We start from the raw sequence: 9960 nt of genomic DNA, 5'->3' as shown, positions 1-9960 counted from the left end.
ATGGGAGGTTCTGGGTTCAAATGTGGCCTCAGACACATCCTAGCTGTATGACCCTGGTCAAGTCCCTTAACCCCAAATGCCTAGTCCAGCATTGGCGGAGTATTGACAAAGGGGAGCTGCTCTGTTCCTCCAAGGATGTTTTTTGCATGCTCATCCCTCTGTCCAGCCATCCAAAGCAAGCACTTCCTCCCTCTGCTCTCTCTGGTAATGGGGGAGCACTTGGCAGCTTGAAGTTGCTCTCTGGGCACACAAACTCAAAAACCTTCACCATCACTAGTCTAGCTTGTATTACTACTCTTCTGCCTTTAACCTAAAGATAGGGGCTGTTTGTTTTTGTTTTTGTTTTTAAGAAAAAGAAGAAGCAAAGGAGGTCTCCAGCATATTGGGTGAATTTAGTATGAAAATTTCTGAAAAGACATAAAAAAGAATCCCACAGATGTAAAGGTATAGAGTAGTGATAATCTGCAGCAATGGATATTCATAGAAGCATCAGACTATTATTAGTATCTCCACTGATAAGTTAATCAAATAAGTATACTTTCTTTTTAAGCTACTAAGTAAACTTGAAGAGAAAAATACCTTCTAGTTTTAAAAGCTGGCCATATTCTTTGTGAGGGCAACTAAATGGCACAAAAGATAGAGGGCTAGATTTGGAGTAAAAAAGATTTGAGTTCAAATCTATCCTCAGATACTAATTATCTATTCACCTTGGGCAAGTGACTTAACCTCCATCTGTCTCACTTAACACCTACCTACCAGGGATGAGATATTTGTAAAATGCTTTGCAAAACCTCACATTACTATATTTTAAAAGTTTTTTAATCATCTATTTTTATCTATTATTTCCAATTATCTATTTTTTCCAAGGGATGCATCAAATTTTTCTATATAACTAGAGAAGGATTTTCACGGCCTTTCAATTTGCTACTAGACTGGTCTATTTCTGTCTAACTGTGAGGAGATAGTGTGGTATTTGTTAATCATTGTTGGGGTGTCCAGAGCTCTTTAATTAGCCAGACAAGTATCTATTAAATGACTATTATGTACCATGTACGATACACTAAGTGCTGGGAATACAAAGACAAAAATAAAACAATCCTTCCCCTCAAGGAGCTTCTCAGATTCTTATAAGCTGTGTGACCCCAGGCAAGTCACTTAACCCTATTTGCCTCAGTCTCTTCATCTGTAAAATGATCTGGTGAAGGAAATAGCAAAACACTCCTGTATCTCTGGCAAGAAAACCCCAAATGGAGTCAGAAAGAGTCAGGCACGACTAAAACAATTGAACACCAATAAAATTGTCTATCAAGAGGGTAAGTGGACTGTCCGGAACTAGAACTGACCAGTGTGAATCAGGAGCAAGACCTGAATCTGGGTCTTCCTCACTCAGAGGCCAACTGTGTCCATCAGGTCCTGCTTCTCCGAGCTGTTTGTTCTTCTTAATGAAGAGGTGATGCGGCTGCTCTTCTCTCCATATTGTCTGTGGCTTCCTGCACTAAACGGATGGAGGAACATCTTCCCTGCCCTTCTCTTCCCTTAAACTTATCCATTGTTGATACTTTGGAACCTTCTGCTACATAGACATGCAATCTCTCCTTCTAAGATTTAGGACAGTGGTTCCCAAACTTTTTTGGCCTATCGCCCCCTTTCCAGAAAAAATATTACTTAGCCCCCTGGAAATTAATTTTTTTTTAAATTTTAATAGCAATTAATAGGAAAGATAAATGCACCTGTGGCCATCACCGCTCCCCTGGATTGCTGCAGCACCCACCAAGGGGTGGTGGCGCCCACTTTGGGAATCACTAATTTAGGGGTTCTCAGCCTGGGGTCTATGAACTTTAAAAACATTTTAAATTTAAAAATATATATATATATATATATACATTTCAACAACTGTATTTCAGTATAATTGGTTTCCTTTCTGACACTGTGTTTTATTTAGTGTGTTAGTCTGAGAAAGCACCCAGTTCTCTTTCCTGGTGGAAACAAGGCTATACTCAGAGATTTCTCTCTGAGAAGTAGGTAGGAATGCATAGTTACCCTATCTCTATGTCAGAGTGAGGGAATGTTTTGTAGCCATTATTTTTGCTATGCCATTTGAGTAAATAAAATACTTTATGTAAAGGCTGGAAAAAATAAAAAGGAATTCTGTTGTAAAATCCCTTTTCAACATTAAAAGTAAAGGGGCAGCTAGGAGGCTCTGGATTGAGTCCTAGAGCTGGGAGGTCCTGGGTTCAAAACCAACCTAAGACACTTCCTAGCTGGATGACCCTGGGCAAGTCACTTAACCCTCATTGCCTGCCCTTTCCAGTCTTCTGCCTTGGAACCAATATATAGTGTTGATTCTAAGATGGAAGGTAAAGGTTTAAAAAAAAAAAAAAGTTAAAAGTATAAGATATTGTTTACGAGTAGGTTTTTTAAATTTGTTTGTTTTGCCCAACCCTATGATTTCATCCCGGCAGCAGAGACATCCTGGTGAGGAAACTCCCTCTGCTAATGTGAGATGTCAGGTCTGCACATCATGGCTTTAATTAGCTGATAAACATTTATTAAGTGCCTGTTACGTGCCAAGCGCCCTGCTTAGCGATAGGGGCATAATGGAAGACGAGAGCCAAACCCAGCCCTTGAGAAACTCACATTCTAGTCACTTTAGAGAGTTGTCCAGGGGCACTGGGGGACTCTCTGGTTTGCGCAGGGTCAGGCAGCCAGTGTGTGCCAGGGGCCACACTTGGGCTCCAGCCTTCCTTACTCTAAAGGCAGTGATGCCACCCAGTCCTAGCAACAATGACAAGGCGAGTATTTTAATACTTCAAGGATCCAGGGTTTTACCACCCTCCATGGATGCGACTGGCAACCCCTCCGTGCCATCCCTCCGTGCCATTCCTCCAGTGGAAAGCCCTTCCAAATTTAGGCAGGCAAGTCCTGTTCTCCAGGGCCAGCCTTGAAATGCCTGTGCCCGGTGGGACTGGTACAGCCCTTGGGAATGACCAGTCATTACCAACAACAGTAAGGACGATCATTTTCCCCTATGAAGAATCCTTCCCAGGACTGTAGGCGACTTTATAGACTCTGCCATCAAGAAATGAAATTAGGTAATGATTAATTGCCATCTGATTGCAAATAAGAGGCTGCTGAAAGCAATTAAAAAGGGTTTATATGGGTGATGTTCAATATCACAGAGGATAAAATGAGTGGCTTCCTGTATCTCAGTAGCATCTTCTCTCCCTGTAGCATGCAGGATGGATTCCTGCTTTTGTTTCTTGATGGTGGTGTGCCGAGTAGCCTGTGGAGAGCAGCAGACACCGTCCCTGCTTTTTTCCCTACAAGACGGTGTCTTAATCCATACCAGCTGAGCCGTTGCACTTTCCATAGCTCATACGCTTTTATTTCTGTGTTTTTCTCTTCTCAAGGTTAGCCAAGGGAATGGTTATTCATGCAGTTTCCAAGCACAGCCTCAAACTGGAGTGTTTCTTCATTCACTTTGTTTTTAAATTACTTGTGGGCCTCATAAAATCAAAAGAGCGAGGGGGAAGGGTGGAGATAGGGTTGATTCTCTGTTTTAAACAAAATCTGTTCCTCCACTTCTGCCTCACGAGCCCCTCACCCGCCCCACTGGTCTTTGGACCTGCTGTGGAATTCTCAGACAAAAGAAGATTTCTCTAGCGTGCCCAGGCTGGGCCAAACATGCTTGCCTCCAAAAACCACCTGCAGTCTCCTTCCCCTTAGCATTTGATTTGGAAACCAACCAGGTGTCTTTCTAGGGACTGGAGAGGAATTGTACTTTCGGAGCTTCCCTCTGGAGCCTTTATCAGGATCAGCTGCAATCAAGAAATCCCTTTGTTCCCTGATCTGCAGATTATGATAGTCAAGTATATGAAACTGACTTCTGATTTCCCTCATTAATGGCAAAGAAACTCCATCTACCAATACAAGATGGCGCCTTCTTTATAATTTGTAGCCTGAAATGGTTGCCAGGAGGGAGAAGAGATGGGTCTTCCATTTAGATCTTTCTGGCTCTGATGCCCCTCTGAGTCTAGCTGGAAACCAGGACTAGTTTTGCATGTAGATGAAGAAAGCCATATCTAATGGTGTAATTTAAGGAGCTCTAGGAAAGGATCCCCCCTCACCTCAAAGAAAACACTTCCTCAGCTGATGTCTGAAATTCCACCATTGCTGAGATATTCCTTCTTATTGAGATTGTCTTCCTTCCTTTTAAAATGTAAATGTGATACTCTTGAGAGGAGTTATATATTAAGTCTTTAATACCTAGGGTAAATTAATTTATATGATTCAACAAGGATTTGAATAATCATTTAATGAGTGCCTACTTAAAGCAAAGTATTATGCTAGACTGTGAGGGAAATAGAAAGATTAATAGAACAGAGTTCTTACATTCAACAAGGAACTTAAATACACTTAATAGAAGTTTATTGACTTGAATTAAAGTAGCTCACAGGATAATGGGCAGGAGGAAGGAGTGGGCTAGTGAAAAGAACACTGAGCTCAAAGTCAAAAAGAGCTGGGTTTGCCATACTACTGCTGGGTTTATATCCCAAACAGATAATAAGGAAAAAAGACTTGTACAAAAATATTAATAGCTGCACTCTTTGTAGTGGCAAAAAAGAAATTGGAAAATGAGAGTATGTCCTTCAATTGGAGAATGACTGAACAAATTGTGGTATATGCTGGTGATGGAATACTATTGTGCTCAAAGGAATAATAAACTGGAGGAATTCCATGTGAACTGGAAAGACCTCCAGGAATTGATGCAGAGTGAGAGGAGCAGAGCCAGAAGAACATTGTACACAGAGACCAATACACTGTGACATTACCAATAGAATGTAGTGGACTTCTGTACTAGCAGCAATGCAATGACCCAGGACAATTCTGAGGGATTTATGGAAAAGAACCCTATCCACATCCAGAGAAAGAACTGTGGGAGCAGAAACACAGAAGAAAAACAACTGCTTGATCACATGGTTCAATGGGGATATGATTGAAGGCATAGACTCTAAAAGATCATCCTAATGCAAATATTAATAATATGGAAATAGATCTTGAACAATGACATATGTAAACCCAGTGGAATTGCTGATTAGCTACATGAGGGAGGTGGCAGGAGGTGAGGGAAATAACATGAATCATGTAACCATGGAAAAATATTCTAAATTAATTAATTAATTAAATGAACTTTTTTAAAAAAGAGCTGGGTTTCAAGTTCTAACTGTAACTATAGCTATAGCTGTGTTTTCTTGGGCACTTTTGAAACGTAAAGATTTGCATCTTTTTTTTTTAAACCCTCATCTTCAATCTTAGAATCAATGTTCCAAGGCACAAGAGCAGTAAGGGCTAGGCAATCAGGGTTAAGTGACTAGGAAGTATCTGAGATCAAATTTGAACCCAGGATCTCCCATCTCTACACTTGGCTCCCTATCTAATGAGCCACTTGGCTGCCCTGATTTTGCCTCTTTCAACCTATTGGCTTCTAATTGTGTGACCCTGGGAAAGTCACTTAACTCTGTTTGCCTAGCCCTTGCCCTTCTGTCACAAGAAATGTTACTAAGGTAGCAGCTGGGTAGCTCAGTGGATTGAGAACCAGGCCTAGAGACGGGAGGTCCTAGGTTCAAATCTGGCCTCAGACACTTCCCAGCTGTGTGACCCTGGGCAAGTCACTTGACCCCCATTGCCTACCCTTACCACTCTTCTGCCTTGGAGCCAATTCACAGTATTGACTCCAAGATGGAAGGTAAGGGTTTTAAAAAAAAAAAAAAAGAGTTGGTAAGGTTCTTGTTTTGTTTTGTTTTTTTAATATGTAAATAAATAAATAAGTAAAGCATTGGCATAGTTTTTTTAGAGTCAATAGGAATTTTAGTGGCCATCTAGTCCAATCTATACTCCCCAAATAAAATACGCCATAAGTGGTTGCCCAGCCTTTAAAAAAAACTTCCAAGGAGAGGTAACCCACTTTCTCCCTGGACAGTCTATTCCACTTGTAGACGCCTCAGATTGTTAGAGGGCTTTTCCTGATATCAACTCTAAATTCACCCTTTTACAACATTCTCCCTTTTGCCCCCTAAGGTCAAACAGACTAAATCCAATAATCCCTCCTCCATGTGACACTCCTTCAAAGACTTGAGAAGTCTTCTCTTCTCCAAGTTAACTATCCACAGTTCCTTCGGTCCTTCCTGGATATGACAAGGATTTAAGGTTCTTCAGGATTCTAGCTGCCTCCCTGTTTATCAAAGCCCTCCTAAACTATAACACTTAGAACTCAACATAATACTTGAGAGATGATATGACATGGGCAGATCCTCATTTCTCCTTATTCCTGGAACATATATTTCACTTAATGCAGCTAATGATGCATTTAATTTTGGGGAGGAGGTTGGAGCAGAGGCAAGAGAAGGCTTGCTATATCACACTGTCAATTGAGGAACCTTTCTAAGACTATAAATCACAAAGAAGGCACTAATCAACAAAGGGGAAGTTCCTTAGATGGAATGGGGCCAATGAGTCTGGAAGCTGTGCTGGCTGGTTATAACTGGTTCAGAAGTATCTTGGGATGAGATTCCCATGCTCTATAACTGTAATTTGACAACCTTCTACCTGTCAGGATTTTCCCCCTTCTTTTCCTTTTGAAATTAGTCCATTTCAGTTGAAAAATATAGTTGCCTTCTCTAAAGAGAATTATAGGTGCCATCTTGTTTTGTCTGTTTCACCTCCCTTCCCCAAGTTCTTGGGACATTGGCTTCCAGTGAAGAGTAAGAAAGGAAATGTGTGAACAGGAATAACAAAACTCCACAGCAAAGGAGAAGTATTTAACCCAAAGTCCAGGGTTCTTTCATGATAAATTAGAGCATCATGATAGATTATTTTGTTCAATTTTGGGATCCTTGGTTTAAGTAAAGGGAAGGGAAAAAGCACTTATTAAGTGCCTTCTGTATACAAAATACCTTTGACTATATTATCTCTTAATCTTCATAACAACTCTGTGAAACTTTATCTCCATTTTATAGTTAAGGAAACTGAGGCAAACAGAGACTTGTCCAGTGTCACTTAGCTTTTAAGTCTGAGGCTAGATTTGACTCCAGGTCTCCCTTGACTCTAGTCCCAGAACTCTGTCCATTTTACCACTTAGTTGAAGGACATTGAAAAGCAGATTTTCCAGGGACCGGCAACCAGGATGGTGAAGGGCCTGGAGCCCATATTTGTTTGAAAATTGAGAGAACTGAGGAGGTTTCTTCGGGAGAGACCAAAAGGCCAGGGAAACAGAGGGGACATGATAGCTGTTTTCAACTATTTGAAGGACTCCTATGTGGAGAAAAGATTTGATTTATGGAATCAGACTAACACAGAGTGGATGGCAGGTAATCTCAGAAGAAGAGACTTTATCAACAGAGAGACAGAGAAAGACCTCCTGAAGAATAATGAGAGATGGGCTGAGTGCTGAAGGAAGCCAGAGAAGTTTCCAATGAATAGTAGTAGCAAAGAGACAAATTTAAGCCTGATATCAGGAAAAAACTTTCTATTAATTAGACATATTCAAAAGTGGAATGGACTGCCATGGGAGAAATTAGGTATCCTCTTCTTAAAGATCTTTAAGTTTGGATGATCTCTTTTGGGGAAATGTTATGGTAAAGATTCCATTCCTTTTTTTTTCTCTTTTCTTTTTTTTTACCTTTACCTTCCATCTTAGAATCAATACTATGAATTGGTTAGAAGGCAGAAGAGCAGTAAGAGCTAGGCCATGGGAGTCAAGAGACTTGCCTAGGCTCACACAGCTAGGAAGGCTAAAGCCATATTTGAACCCAGGACCTTGTGTCCCTAGGCCTGGCTTTCTATCCACTGAGCCACCTAGTTGTCCCCAGGATTCCTTTCATATATATGTTGAACTAAATGATTCCTTAGGTTCCTTCCAACTGGAAAAGTCTATGAATATGTGATTCTGTGACTCAGAAACTGAGAAGAGATAAAATGAACATTTGGCCCTTAGAAGAGAGAGAGAGAGAGAGAGAGAGATAGATAGATAGATAGAGAGAGAGAGAGAGAGAGAGAGAGAGAGAGAGAGAGAGAGAGAGAGAGAGAGAGGGAGGGAGAGAGTAATGGAGAGAGAGAGAGGGAGAAGGGGACTAGAGGATTTGGAAGTCTCAGACTTTTTCCTGTGGGTCTGGCCTGCCTTTATTTAGGCCAATGTGTCATGAGATGACCTGGCAGTGGTAAGATGCAGAAAGAGGGCCTTGTCAGCAAGAGGTCAGTAGGGGGAAACTAGGTGGTTCAATGGATAGAGCACCAGACAGGTAGATAGGACATCCTGGGTTCGAATCTGACCTCAGACACTTCCTAGCTGTGTGACTCTGGGCAAGTCACTTAATGTCCACTGCTGAGTTTTTCTGCTTGGAAACAATACACAGTGCAGATTCTAAGATGGAAGATAAGAGTTTTTAAAATAAGAGGACACTAATTGGAAAGCATAGGATGCTGAGTCCATTCCCAGCCCTCAGAAGAACTGAGTCCTGGGTCCAGGGTTCCTGAGTTTTTATCTAAAGATAGATGTGAATCTAATACCAGTTGGCAGTTAGCAAGGTATTCTCTACATTCCTTTGGGACTCCTGGCCATGCCCTGTACTTTCCCACTTCTGTACCTTTGTTGACACTATTCCCAAGGTCTGAAATATCTTCCTATCCTCTAGGGCTTTGTTGAATTCCTACTCACCCTTTAAAGGTCAATTCAAATGCCACCTTCTCAATGAAGTCCTCCTATACCCACCCACCCCCACCCCCATTTTGATTCCTAGCCCAGAGTTCTTTCCACTTCATGGCTTCTGTGGTTTTTTTCTTCCCTTGGCCACCTTCCCTTGACCTCAATTTCATAGATCGATTTTGATTTACACTTACTTGCTTTGGGAGAATCATCTTGGATTTCCTGTCTATGCTGCCTGCTAAGTGTAATATTATTCATATCACTAAAGCTAGCACTTCTCTATAGTTTCTTTCTTTCTTTAAAAAAAGAAAAAACCCATCCCTTTCATCTTAGAATCAATATTGTGTATTGATCCCAAAGCAGACGAGCTGAAAGGGGTAGGCAGTGGGAGGAAGTGACTTGCCCAGGGTCATATAGCTAGGAAGTATCTGAGGACAAATTTGAACCCAGGACCTCCCATCTCTAGGCCTGGCTCTCTATCCACTGAGCCACATAGATGCCCTGTTTCCATAGTTTCTTACATTCCTATTTTGCCTCTTCTCTAAAATCAGAAGTTCCTTGAAAGGAAGACACATCTGTGTGTCTCTGTGTCTCTGTCTTTCTCTCCTTCCAGCTAGTATGGAGGCACATTACATGTGCTCAATAAATCCTGAATGATTAATTAAAGATGCAACAGGAAGTAAGATTACTGTTGTTGTAGTCTTTGTTCCTGCTCTAATAAATATCTTTTCTATATTTTGTTGCACAAATAGACATGGACTCAAATTCTTTGGGTTGTCTTTTTTCTTGTGTAACCCTTAAAGTGTGATATTGCACCTGTAATTATTATCATTATCAAAAACACGAGGCAGGGGAGATTCCCCAGAGACAGGTTGGACAAGGCAGCCTCCAGCCTTTCTCATCCCTTTTAGCTCCGAGGTTCTGTGATCCTCCCCAGCCAGGGCTTTCTAATCTCAACTGAGTAACTGGCTCTTCTGGTGTCATCCTTCCCTACCGGGTTTGGAATGCTGCAAGAGGCTGACTGGGGAGTCTTTGTTTGTCAGAGGAGACTGTTTCTTTAAGGAAAGAGCCTGGGTGTGTAACCACCCAGTGAGTATTCTAGGTAGGGCCATGGAGCCATAATGAGAAGCAGAAAATTGGAAAAAGAAGACTGAATTTGAGAATTTGGATTTTGCTAGAAGGGGAGTGTGACAAATCTAGGCAGGGGGGTGGGGAGGAGAAAAAAGCGGGGGGAAGAGAGAGAGAGGAAGAGAGAGAGA

Source organism: Gracilinanus agilis, chromosome 3, assembly GCF_016433145.1.
Source record: "Gracilinanus agilis isolate LMUSP501 chromosome 3, AgileGrace, whole genome shotgun sequence".
NCBI lineage: Eukaryota > Metazoa > Chordata > Mammalia > Didelphimorphia > Didelphidae > Gracilinanus > Gracilinanus agilis.
The sequence above is the reverse complement of the archived record's forward strand: the minus strand, read 5'-3'. Positions refer to the sequence as shown.